Here is a 14,264-nt window from a genome sequence, read left to right on the forward strand (position 1 = left end):
CCGCCTATAATACTGATTTCTTCATTTCATCCCTCATCTGCCTCATCAGTATTTGTCCTCTTGCATTCCAACTTGTCTCTAGCACATCTGTTTTTGGACTACTCATGGTTATCTAAAAGTCAGTCTTTTCAAGACTGTGATCTTTCCATATCCGATCCATCTTCTTAACTATCTGACAAACTGGAAAAATCACACATTTCCTCCATTTCATAACTAAGGCACCTGGGAATAGCAATTAACACCAACTTTCTGCTTCTCACAGAACACTTAGGTCATAACTCACTCCTGCAAATACCTCTAGTGTAATATTTATAGGGTTTGCTCTTTTACTGCAAAACACTTAGAGCACATGCCATCCATTGCAGCACAAGTGGGAGTAAAAATTAATACACTAGGAGCCATCTTTAATCAAGATGATTCCTGAAAAACTATTTAAGTTTCTCTAGCAGGGTCTCCTCCCTGAAGAGTCTATTATTTTATAACACTCTATGCAATACCTTGTCCAGACAATGATGATCTCCTAGCTAGATTACTCCAACTATCTCCTTTTTGATCATTCTGCCTCTACCATAAAGCATCTCCTGCTGATTCAGAATGCTGTGTCCCAAGTTGTATCTCCCTTCCTTATCTCACTTCACTGGCGTCTTGTACCTGCCTATATGAATTATTTTTGCTGAGATGTACGTCGCTTTGGACAAAAGCATCTGCTAAATGAATAAATGTAAATGTAAATGAAGTTTAAAGCTTCTCTACAAGATGGACAAGGCTCTGCATTCCCTGGACCTCAGCAAAAACACCACAATCCTTCACGTGTTTCCATTTTATGATCCCAATTGCAAGTTCAGAAATTGAATGCTTATTGGTTTTTGGCTTCAGTGTGGTGGATGATCTTATGCTCTCTCTCAAAACAGCCAAGTCCCTGTCAAATCTCTTTTCAGATCCACTTCTCTCCGGATCTCCAGATAGCTCTATAAAATGATTTCCTCTAAATCAATATATGGAATTGTAAATTACACACTTATTATGTAAGATGAAAAAGACTAGTTGTAATAAAAAAAAAAAATGTGGTGAAATTAAGGGACACAGGGTGTTCACATACTTTCAAGTTGCAATGTACTGTATATATAATGATGCCAGTCATCAATAACAAAAAGGTGTAAAAAATCCTAGAGGAATCCTATGGTTTTATTGCCTTAGTTTGTATTTGAAGTGGCGGAGAAATTTAAGATCATGTTTCACTCATTAAAGTTGGTTTGTTAAAATTTCAGGAGAGAAGTTTTAGACCAAAACACATCCACATAAAACTGTCAATCACAGAAAGGTTATAAAAGCCGTACAAACCTCTAAGCTTCTTAGCCTCTAAGCTTCAGCTTTATCTGTGTCACACAATCGCTGGTGCCAGCCTTTGCTCTAGCGCTCCTCCCTCTGGTCTTCTCTGCATTCATTGGCATGAACATTGACTTTGTCTCAAATGAGGATTTTTTTCCTCTGTGAATGCTCCTGTCCAGGACACAGCCTCGCTGGATTTGCCCTCTGAGCTCCCTCCCCAGGCATAGCCCAGATGAAATATTCAATTGCTTATCTAAGGCCATGTGCTTGATCCTGCTCAACGAGTATCACGAGTACAACATGTCTTTTGTCATATACCTACTGGATAATGTCTTCATAGTCACACCCCCTATCAAACCGCTTGTGAGAAACACTTTGGCAATGCACAGAGTTTTTCACACACTGGCATTTCTATTTTGGTTGAGAATACCCTTGGCTCATGAATCTTCCTTCAATACTTTACTCTGGACTCTCTTGCTTTCCAGACCTCCCTCCCTAGGGAAAAACTCAACCACATCATCTCTGTCATCCACTTCCACCTGTCTGCACCTTGCTGCATAAATCGTGAACTGCTTTCCCTTTTGGGTTACCTCAACTTTCCGATGCTTATAATCCCACAAGGACAGTCGTTTATCTCTTACCTTTTCACAGTTTCTTCATTTCTCGAAGCCCTCTCAAGTCTCATGAACCTCGAATTCTCCTGCATGGATGACCTACATTTCTTTCACCAGAGTGTGGACTCATCGTTTCACCTTTAATGTAATTCATGTAAAAGGACAGGAAGCTTACTTTCACAAATGCAAATGACAAAATGATTATTATTGCTATTACTTAGTTAATGCTTTTTTCCAGTGTTACGGAACATTTGCATTTACTGAACTGGGAAGTTTATAAGGGCTATCTGTCATTGCATATTTTTGTTTACTTTAATTTGTTTAATTCTGTTAAGCACTGCAAGGCAGTCTGCTGGCAAGGGCGCTACAAAAAATAAATAAAGAAGATGAACTTAAAGAAGTTCTTTGCTCAAGGGTATTAGAGCAGTATTGAATTCTCTACTTACAGTTTACAAGTCAGTGTCCTTAATAACTTAGTCCCTACAGTCTTCGGGGGGGGGCAAAAAATTGAGAAGTGTATACACGTAGCTTGCTCTCAACACAATAATACACAGAGATAACACTTTTTTTGCAGTATAATGCCACTTTAGGCATGAGAGATGCAGTTTAGCATTACTCCAGCTATGCCACAAAGAAAGACAAGGAGAAAAATTGTAACCTCATTACTTATGGAAGTTTATAGGCTAAAACACCTCAAAAATTATTTGTTATTTTGGACAGCCAGATATTACATCTGTATTTGTTTTGTTCTGAGATATACTTTGACTTTATCAAAGAACACTGATGGTACATGTGTTATGACTAAATGCCTAATATTGAATCATTATTTGCATGACTGGATTTGACAAACATTAATTCAATCCACCTTTTCACCATTATTACCTTACTATGATTATTTTATTTTATTTTATTTTATTTTATGTTTAAAGAAAACCCAAAACATACAGTGTGCTTTCAAGCATGGATCTTTTTGCTTTTGACAGTCTGGACTTGGGATTTAATTATGTAACGTGGGAGCTGCCTGACTGCATAACTAGGTAATTGCAGAAACTGGCCAAGTAAACATTTAAAAGTCAAGGTTTGCCACAAGCACACAGATTACACAAGGACTGCAGTCTGTGAACTCCACTTTATTAAGTAACAGGCATGTTTTTTGTTTGGCTCATTTTTTTTTACTTAAAATTGATTATTTGTTGGTAGCAAATGTCCTCATAATAAAAGAAATAATATACCTGTGCCAATGTGAAAGAGGCAATGTATAAGAAAGAAGGTTATAAAACTGGATGTCTATACTATATACTAACACTATATGTCAAATCTGAATATATTTTTCTCTGTCTTTGATAGAGAGTTCAGATGTTTATCCCAAGAAAATAGAACATATGTTTTCTGCAAATGAATGCAAAAACTCTGGTCATTTTTAAACAGCTGAAGGCGATATTTTACACAAAAGAGCTGCAGCAGATATTAGCCTACATCTTCTGCCATGATCCCATCCCAGGAAATGAAGTACGAAACATATTTCTCAACACAGAGTAGAAGTCATTAAAGATATTCACCTCCTCTTTGACAGAAGCTTTCTGGATGTATGGCTAGACTAATGCATATTTATTTAGCACAGCCATTTATGTATTTATATATGTAGATATAGAGATGCAGTGACACTGCAACTAAAGCCAGTGCCCCACAGCGCCTGGGCTGCTCAGTGGGTGTGAGATTTGAGTCATCCTGAGGGCAAACAATAGTAAAAGTGCATTTGATATTTGATATTACTTGTCCAGGACATGATAGCAAAAGGGCTCCAAGTTGCATCATATCTTTTACTCTTATCAGTGAGACACAAACTTTAGAGCACATTAAACCCCTAGAGTCTTACAAAATACATAAATTAGTAAATGAATAAATAAGATAAATTATATATGAATATCGCTACTCTACATATCATTTTTCCCGTAACATCTCAATTTGCTGTGTTGTCCACTCATATCAAGCTGCTTTTTAAAAATCTTCTTTCAAAGATGGAGTCAATTTCACTATACCCCTACCCCCTTCTTCCATCACCAAGTGATCTCCATATTTCTTACCTTTTCACTGATAAGGTTCTGAAAGTTTTATGAGTACAAGCCAGATTTCCATCTTTCCCTTTGGGGCCTTCAATCATGATGTCATTTTGGTGACTGTATATAAGGCAAGTTTCAGCTGAAATCTTAACTCTCCAGATGAACATGTGCAGAGAAAAAGAGTCAAACTCAGCAAAAAATAAGACTGAGACAATTCTTTCATTAAACTACAAAGAGTTACACTTAATCCCTTACATACAAAACCAGGCAGAGTTGATGTGAAATTACCTCTTTTAATGGCTTTCGTTTTCTTCAAGGATTGAAATAGAAATCACAGCTTTATTTTATTTCAGTGTTTCTGAAGAATTGTTTCCGAAAAACCAAAGTGCAAGTTTAAATGCAAAATGTATACCACTAAGCCAATGAGGATGTACAACAACAAAAACTAAAATTGATTGCCTCTACTCCAGTCAGCAAAATGTCATGTTTCCAAAAAAGTGGGGCAGAGAGAGGACAGAAATAACAAAGACAATAGTGCAAAACACAGTTGTTAACCATCTATCCCTAGATACCTGGTGAGAAGGTAATAAATCTATAGTGCCCTGCAACATGTCTCAAAGATTGTTCAGTATCATGAAGTTTATTCGTGTGCTATAAAAATGTTCCATGCCTTTCTGCAAATAAATAGGGCCACACAGAGGCACAATTAATTTTAATTGATACTGACTTTGGTCAGAATCTATAAACTGTCTATCTACCCTGTATTTTGCTGACAGCCTATTAAATCAAAGAAAAGAAAATTTTATACTAGTGATCTTACACTGTAAAACCACTACAGGGTTGAAAAAATACATTTTTACAACCTATTCAAAATGTTATGTTTTAAAAATGTTTTAAAACTCCTACAGATTTAATTCTTGCAGGATGTTTTGACAAACATTTATTTCATTAGCTTTTTTTTACACAAAGCAACTTTAAAGTTAAACCTATTCCAAAATGACTGAAATCAAAAATATACAACAGTGTTCTGTGTTCTGCTGAATGTATGCAAGACAGTGCTGTGTTTCTCTTGTGCATCAGGTGGCACAGGAGAATAAAACAGCGGCGACCATTTCATCTACCACCATTTCAATCTGAGTCTGTTTTGTTGTCAGTTAAGGGAGGCAAGCAGAAACACAGAGACATTTTAGAAGAGAGAATGCTGAAGAAAATTCTTCCAATTTTTGCAAACCCCAATGATGTGTAGTACAATACCCTCCTTAAAGAATGGATTTTTATTCTTGATTTGTAAATTTCTACGCACCAAAATCTAGCCATATGCTTTAAATTGTTGAGCTTGAATTTTAAAAAGGTTGTGATATGTGTTCATGTTTAACAGAGGCAGCAAGTGTGTGACCTTTGTAGTATTTGCCCCCAAAAGCAGACATTTCTCTTTATACTTTTGTAACCCTTACATTCTACTAAGCAACATCTACAAGCTACATTTTCTTTTTTTAGTGAAAATCATGCTCTTTATTGAAGTGAAATTGCTTCTGCCTGAGAAATGGCATACACTGGGTAAATCAAATTCTTGTAAAAGGATTGTTTTCCCATAACAATATGAAATAAATGTACTAGCCCCTCTATATGCTTTACTTTGGTATTCATTCTGTATGTAAAAAGGCTGAAAACAATGCATGGTGTTATGTTCTGTTTTTGGCAGCACAAACATGAAACTCTATCCAAAATCGTATTACTCTCTATTTAGGCTGGACTCATCAGTAAAGGATGGAGAATAGTTGTTTTCTGAAAATTAGAGGCATGAATTACATTTAATGGCATTTTGTAAAATAATGACACACTAAATGTCTTGCAAGTAAGGTAGGTTTGTGCCCTTATAACAAAATGAATGAACTGCATAGCATATCATAATTGTTTTTTTTTTTTTTAAAAAACAGGTATACCTTATACAGACATCTGGTTTACAGATTTTTGGAACAAATGCCGTCTAAAAGTTGTACCCATTTTTGGTATACAAATGTAGTATGAGGTGCGTGTTTCCATTGTTTGAGGCAGACTTTCCTCCAATAACTTGAAGTCCTTGTCTTCATTTTGCATTGTTTCTCAAGCATTTTATTACATTTTTGAGAAATGCTTTCTTTTAGAGGGGGTGTGGTGGCACAGCAGGCTTGGCTGGATCCTGTTCTCTGGCGGGTCTGGGGTTTGAGTCCCGCTTGGGGTGGCTTGTGATAGACTGGAGCCTAACTCGGCAACACCCCGGCCATCACACCCCCCATTTACAATAACATCATCAAAAAATACATTTGGGTTGAAATGGAGATGGAGGTAATGGAGTCAAATCAAATTTTTGTTAAAGGTTTTCGGTTGTTGTGTGTACCCCAGTCCAGTAAACATGTAACTTACCACATTCCCAGAATAAATGCATCAAAGTATCTGTAGAGACTGTGCATTTAAATCACAGCTGGGATGCCCCCGGGAACATCCTATGGAGATGATGCAATGGAGTAAGGCACACTAGGTGAACGAGCTTGAAGTTCTGCTCTTGGATGCCGAAGGAGGTGCAGCCAGGGAAGATTTTAGCACACTTAGATGACCATTCATAATCACTGTAAGACAAAGCAAGGTCCTCTTCCCAAGTAGTCCAGGAGTTTTATTTCTCCCTATACAGAATTTGTTCAAGTTGCCAGCTACAGTATAGATTGTGCGGTGACTTCCATTTTAGTTAATTTAAAATTTCCTGGCACAGGTCAGATATTCTACTCTTTTGGTTTTATAGATTTGTGGTATTGCTGTTCTGTAATCCTCGAGTTCAAAAAAGGTGCCTTTCCTAGTTTTACAGCACAATACAGTTGACAGATTAGAGACCCACTGCCCAGCAGTGGGCCTGTAGCAGACTCAGAGAATATAGAACTTTAGAATTATTTAAACATGTGACAGACTGCAGAGCGTGTACCTTTTATGATATATACAAATATTTTCCAACCATTTCTCTGCCAACCCAATCACCACTGAGTTACACCAATGTCTAGTGACAAACTTAGAAACATCTACATACTGGTACTGTATAACATATGAAATACAAAATGCTAAAATGAGTGAAATTATGTGTTCATAAAAACCAATGTGAAATGTACACATAAGACCTGAAAAAATAAATATTGAATATATATGTCAGTGGTTACAATTAGTGTCAGCTCATAGTAGTAGCTGGAGGAGAATGCTTCTCTAAAAATTTGACTCATAGTCAGCTGAAGTTTCAATTTCAATGTATCTCATTGTTAATGAAAGGTCTGGCAGCCTATTTTTAATTTGTAACAGCAATATTTGAGAATTTTGTTGTTGACATCATTCAGTGAAACCTGATGCTTTTCTCCAAAGCAGCTTTAAATGTTAAGGTTACAATTATTTACCCATTTATACAGCTGAGTCATTTTAGTGGAGTAATTTAGGGTAAGTACCTTGCTCAAGGGTACTACAGCCAGAGGTGAGGCTCAAACCTATAACCTTTCAGCCCAAAGGCAGTAGCACTAACCACTACACTACCAGCTGTCCCATGCATGGCTTTTATGGGAGGGGAGGAGCAGAAGACATTTGCCGGTGCTGTCTTCCACATGTTGGGGAAGGCACACACAGGGAGAAACACAGAGCCTACATGCACCCCAAGCAGGGCATGCACCCAATACCCACCAAACAGTGAGGCACTGGTCAAACCCAGTACACCACCACTTCCCCCAGTTGAGGCTTTTACAGAACCATAGAAATGTATCAAGGGTAAAAGTGATTTAGGATTTACAAACAAACTCAATTACAAACAAACTTTGTGTTTGTAAATTTGTAAATTAAGTTTGATGAGAATGTGCTGATCGTTCTCATACACTTAGCATTCTGGTCACATAGCCTATCGACTAAACCCCACTTTCATCATTTTAATGGATAATTGAAAGATTGTGAGAATCTGTCAGACTTCAACAAGATGACTTTTTAAGTTGTATAGCTGTAATAGTGTTTTATGCCCAGTGCTCTAGCCCTCCCTTTGTTATACTCTCCATACTATTTAACTATTATCTACAAATATTTTTTAGCTGGTTTTTGTAGCTGGCTGATGTGGAAAATTGAGAGAACTATGTAAAGTAGATTAAGCAAGATGAATTTGAATTCCAGTTATATTTTGAAACTGTGTACATTTACATTACTTTTGTTTTTAAAGAGCACATGAGGTAGCATGGTGATACCTTGTAATAACACATAATTACTGTAACAGAGAAATTGGAAAACGAATAGTTCTGCCTTTTTTTCATTTCAGTCTAGACACAAAGAAAAGCCTACACTATAAACCCAAAGTATAGTGGTGTATTACAGAAATTTCCTTCTTTTGTGACAAAAGATATGAGAAGTATATGAAAAAGATTACAGGTTCATTTACTTCTAGCGATAAGCTAAATTCAATATATATTTCTTTGTAATAGGGGAAGTGGTTCCAGACGTAAATGACCCGTACTTGGCTAACATAAAATTGCTTATAAATTGTATAGCATTATATGTCTGAGCATCAACCAGACATGAAAATTTGAGGGAAAACAATATTCAGTGTACATCAGTGTCTTCGTTGTCCTTTCTAAAGGCTCTGTAGCACTTTGAAAGGGGAGCTTTATGAAGGTAACGACTACAAAATAATATCTAAAACTGCATGAGCAAAACAGCACAAGGAAGGTAATAAAACTGGCATAATAAAATTTGTTTGGTGTCAGGCACAACAGAGACACAACGATATAAAATCTGACCCTTTAAATTATTGGGTGAGATTATGTAATACATCTAAATGTAACGTAAGGAAGAAACTTGAGACTCCTCACACTGATGAATTTCATAAAGTTTATAGATGGGGTCTGTGAGGGTATGGACAGCAGATGGAGGCAGCAGTGGAGAAGCAAAGTAGTAGGGCCAAAAATATTTATTTTTCTTTACTTAAAAAATTGATCTTCCGTAATGACAAAACACTTAACTCAAGCCAAATACAAAAAGAAACACTGAGTTACAAAATAAAATGAGGCATAGGGCTTAGACCCCTGCATCAACAGCAATACACAGCTTTCTTTTCCTCTGTGTGTCACTAACTAGTGACCTAATACAACCGTTTATAGCAGTAACTCCGCCCTTCTGGCTACACCATGACAGCCTCAACAACTAATTTGAAAATACATATTCTCCAAAAAGAACACCCAACAACATAAATACAAAACATACAAAACATTTGTCTGTTATAAATACCCCCATTTTACAATATATAAAAACATTCATCCCATTACACAGTAAAACGCCCCTGTCAAGTTAGTTGTACCCAAGAACTCCCACCTAGAAATACTAAGAGTGGTTCACTCCTCCTGGTTTTGCAATACAAGCTACTCAGCACAATGGAATTGTTGAGTTGCTTGAATGGTAAGCAAGGAGATTACAGAAATTATTTTTGAAAACTGCAATAAATGCTTATTTTTAGCAACCAGCTGCATGTACTTGTAATACTTCCTTAATAAAACAAATGTTAATAGTTACTGACAAACATGGATACCCGTAGGCCCTGGCACCCAACCTGGGTCAAATAAAAAATGTTAAGTGAAGTAATGGACTTAAAAAACAGAACAGTACAATGTGAAATGCATGTGAATAGGCAGCAGCAGCAACAAGATTCAATATTTTAGTTATGATATTTTTGCCAGCATCTTGCTGAATCTCTGCTACCAGCACGCCCATCACAGCTCAGTATGTGACAGGGTTTAAAACTCTGTCTTTAATGTGTTAGCAGGAAGCTCTGTGAGTGAATGGAGAAGCCTTGTGACTAACATCCAGTTCAATCCTTTTTTACAGACCCACCCTTTAGTAATTATTCAAGACTTGTTTGCCTGTAATATGAAGTACAATGACTAAAAGGCAGTCCACTGAAAGTATGGCCAGTAAAGAACTGTGCATTAAAAACTTCCCCCAGTGTATGTCAACATATCTGTTAAGTAGTGTTGCACTATTAAAGTTGCCCCCCTGTACAAGGGAGATATATTCATTATACAGCTCCTTCAAACTCTGTGATGCTACCTGTATGATTTATAGTAATTATCATACTTCTAACAGATAAGAACATTTGCAGTGATCTCTGATAGACAGTAAGTAAATAACATTTTTTGGGAACTGATACAATTTGAGGTTGAAATTGCATATTGTTGACAGAGAACTTAGGTAAACCATGGATATAACACAAAGGAGTACTACTCATAAAAACATGACACTGATTATGTTTCCACTTACCTTAAGGGTATCCTAGAAAGAAAAACAGATATAGTAGTGTTTTTAGTTATACAAAAATTACTTATTTGTGTTTTTCTTTGTGTAAATTTTTAAAATATTTATAACATAAACATATTCCGTATTATTATTATTAGAGAATATTTTTTTTCTTTGTTTCTTTCATGTGCGTTTTGATACAATGTGTTTCAGTCAGTTGATCTGTCTGATTCAGATGGCCTCTCTTCTGTGTCTTTGTACTAAGAACAAATGAGGTGCACAGTGGAGATATTTTCAAGTTCACAAAGGGGAGAAAAATGATTTTACATATATAAATCACTGGCTGATAACAAAAACATCCATACCTGATTGGATATATTAAAATTTTGTGATAAAATAATCATAAATATCCGATGTACCTTTAAAATAAACAAATACAAAATTCCTCTTTTCCCCAAATTGTACAAATCAAAATGCATTCCTTAAGCAAAATTAATATTATTAAACTATATAGTTATCTATTGTAGTCTACCGAAAATATCTACGAAAGCTGAACCAGTATTGAACCTTCTCCTGCTATCAGCATTGTCATGCCACAAAAGGAAGAAGTGACCATCGCAGGAACTTTCCTGTTCTCTCATTTAGTTACCTGGTGTCAACTGCTGCCACTCGTCTGTACTGATTCCACTGCAGCGGAATATAGTTGTGTGCAGTAGGCTGCACAACACTTTTTTAAAATATAGCTGCTGTAGATCATGCGTGACACATGATTATATGAGTGATTGCAAGGGTGCAAAATAGTTTCATTTCTTTAGGGACACGACAAATTTCCTGAGCTGTTTCATGACTTGCATCCCATCCAGGGTGTGTATATGTAAAAAGGCAAAAGTCTGGCTGAAAGATTGACAGCTTGCTGGTTATCACTACTAGCCTAAATTAATATTTAACAAGTAATTGGTCATCTTTTCAAATAATTTCTGCTAGGACATTGTAAGATTGAAAAATAAAAATGGGGAAAAAAAATTGTTTAAAAAAATCATATATGTCTATACATGCATTTAAATACATATTTCATTGTACCATATCATAAAAACAGACACACAGACAGGAAGATATTTAAAACCAGCAGACTCAGTTTGGATCTTATGTCCTGCTGTAGTAACCTTCAGCAAGCTTATTTACTTTGAGTTGCTCTAGTAAAAGTATCCTAGTAATTTTCTAATTATTAACATATAATAAATTAGCTGTATCTGAAACTGCAGTGTTCCACGTAAAGTCTTTAAAAAGTCAACATGGTTTTGTAATCAGAGAAAATATTGTGTTCAAATATTTTAAATAGCTGCTGGTAACACCCACAAAAAGTAAACACAAACAGTTGTATTCAGAATATAAAATTGCTTCTTAAACTGTAGGGAATGGCATGTTTTTTTTTTTTTGTACACCTAAAAAAATAACAAACTTGAAAACATTCGGAAATTATTCCTAGGTGTGGACGTTTTATGCAAACTGTCTCACGAGGACATTGTACATTTTTTTTTTGTAGTTAACTTGGACATTTAAAATCACATGACATGTTCATCACTTTGACAAACAACTACAATCAAAATTTTTGAAAGTAACAGAAATGCAGTACATCAGGCATGTGCTAAATTATACATGAATTATTCATATTGCCTTATCAAAAGTTAATGTAAAAAAAAACTCTATCGTTAAAAAAAATCACTGAAAAAAGTAAAATCTTCTGTGGTGTGCTTAATATAAATAAATTTTGACTAAATTTTCTTGACTTCTGTCTATAATTTTGAGAAATGTATGTTTTGCGACATTTAATGCAGAAAAAAAAGAAAACAAAATACTGCACTAATACTGAATGTAAATGTATAACAATGATGTTAGACAAGGTAAATGAAAATGCAAAGCAATAAGCTATTAAAATTGAGTGTAACCAAGGTGAGATACTTCCAGTGTTTCATTTAGGCATTGAAAACAGTGAGAGAGGTGGGAATAAATGCCATAGCACATGAAGTATTTATGTAGCTTTAGATAGAGTGATGGAAATTAAATCATGATGATACTACAGAAAGGAAAAAGAGAAAATGAAATCCCCCAATTTTATTTATTTTTTTTTTTAAATTCCTTTTATCCAAGGTGTTACCATAATTTGTCCAGGCACTACACTCCACTAGACCCTAAGAGTAGAGTGATTTTTCAAGGCACAAAGGCAGGAGTGTTCAGCTTTGTGGTGGAACCAACTGATCATTTCCCAGCCAGAATTTTCTTTTTTTTTTGTTTTTTTTTGATATGTGTTTTCATTTTTGCTGATATGGACTAAAATTAGTTTCAAGCCATCAAAATTCAAATCGCTAGTGCTGAGGAAAAAAAGGTATACAAAGAAATTCTGATTTAGCATAGGAAGCACTTGCCTGAAATTTGTGGCTTACCCACTGCTGCTAGCCACCTCCCCAACTCATGATAATTTGCCTGAATCTGCTGTACCACCCATGCTTCTGTGAAACAACCTACCTAAGCTTTTCACTTGCTTTTTCAAGATGGCCACTCTGAGACATTTTCTTTTGAAAGTGTCTTAAAAGTGTCATAATAATTGGACACGATATTTATGACCAGTCCTTCAATTTACTACGATAGCCAGTATACTTCAGGGCTTCCAAATTCAAAAAAAATACATCACAATTTTCAAAAATATGACTGCAAAATATGATATATCCCCCATCTAAAGTTTTACAAATTAAAAATGGTTCACAAAACAAATAACTATCAGAATAATTATGTATTAAATGAGATGCAATGATTACTACAAAGGGGTGTCACGCCCACAACCTTGTGCCGGACGACTGCACCTGCTGTGAATCAAGGAGACAGGGTATAAACAGGCTGCCGTCGCGCACCGGTTTGTGGAACCTAACTCAGAGAAATTGCAGCTCCAGTAGCAGTAATCCACAACCTCTTTCTTGCCTTCCCTGATCTCCCCCAGCACCTTCCCTGTACTGTTGTATCCATGTTCTGGCTTTTTCGACCATTGGCTCCATTTACTCGCCTGTGTTGCTTATCTTGTCCCACAAATGAAGCCTGCACATCGACCGAACCTTGCCTGTCCCTGACTATGCCTTTGTCTACTCCTTGTTGGATCTGAGGATAAAAACACCTGCAGCTGGGTCTGTCTGTCTTTAATGTAATAGCAATACAAGATGAAGACATCAAGTCAAAATCAAGGTTTTATTGTGATAGTTGTAATCTGTTAGCTATTTACAGCAACTCTTGGTCTTTACTAATCTTGCCATAAAGTCTTGGAAAAAGAGTCATGAAACAAGCATCATCCATCTTGTTAACTTTGACATTCATGTTTTAAGAAAATGTCACTTTATCTTGGTACATATTGGGGTCTTGACATTTTTTTAAAACAAATTCTGATCCAAAAGTGATCCAAAAAAGAAAACTGAATTTATTCACACTCTGTTAGAGTGTGCTGGAAGTCACACAATTCAAATCCTTATAGGCCAAAAGGGACAGTACATATTGTAAAGGCACTATATTGTGTTACTGTTACATTAAACAGTCTATTGTCATTGTTCATCAGTAATTGAATTCAGGTGACAGGCAATGTTGTAACAAAATGGGTAAGGCAGGCTAACCCCTAGGACAAGATATAAGCCCTCAGACATACATATATGAATGACTACTCAATTCAGAGCATCAGGTCCTGCAGGTTTCCAGTCTTCCACACATCTTACAACTCAGAGAATGACCTACATGGTTCAATAAATGCAAGGGCAAGAGACAGGTGGATCAAAAAGGTGGAATGCTGGCTACATAGAAGCTGTACAGAACCTTGGAACCACAATAGCCCTCACCCATATGTCGAGGAAAAATTCAAAATTCACAGAGATTTCAAATGAAACCTGCAACCTTGGAGCTAGGATTAGGTAAAAAAGTTACACACTCAAACTGCACAACCCCACCATATAACATAAAT

The sequence above is a fragment of the Scleropages formosus genome, chromosome 7 (assembly GCF_900964775.1).
Source record: "Scleropages formosus chromosome 7, fSclFor1.1, whole genome shotgun sequence".
NCBI lineage: Eukaryota > Metazoa > Chordata > Actinopteri > Osteoglossiformes > Osteoglossidae > Scleropages > Scleropages formosus.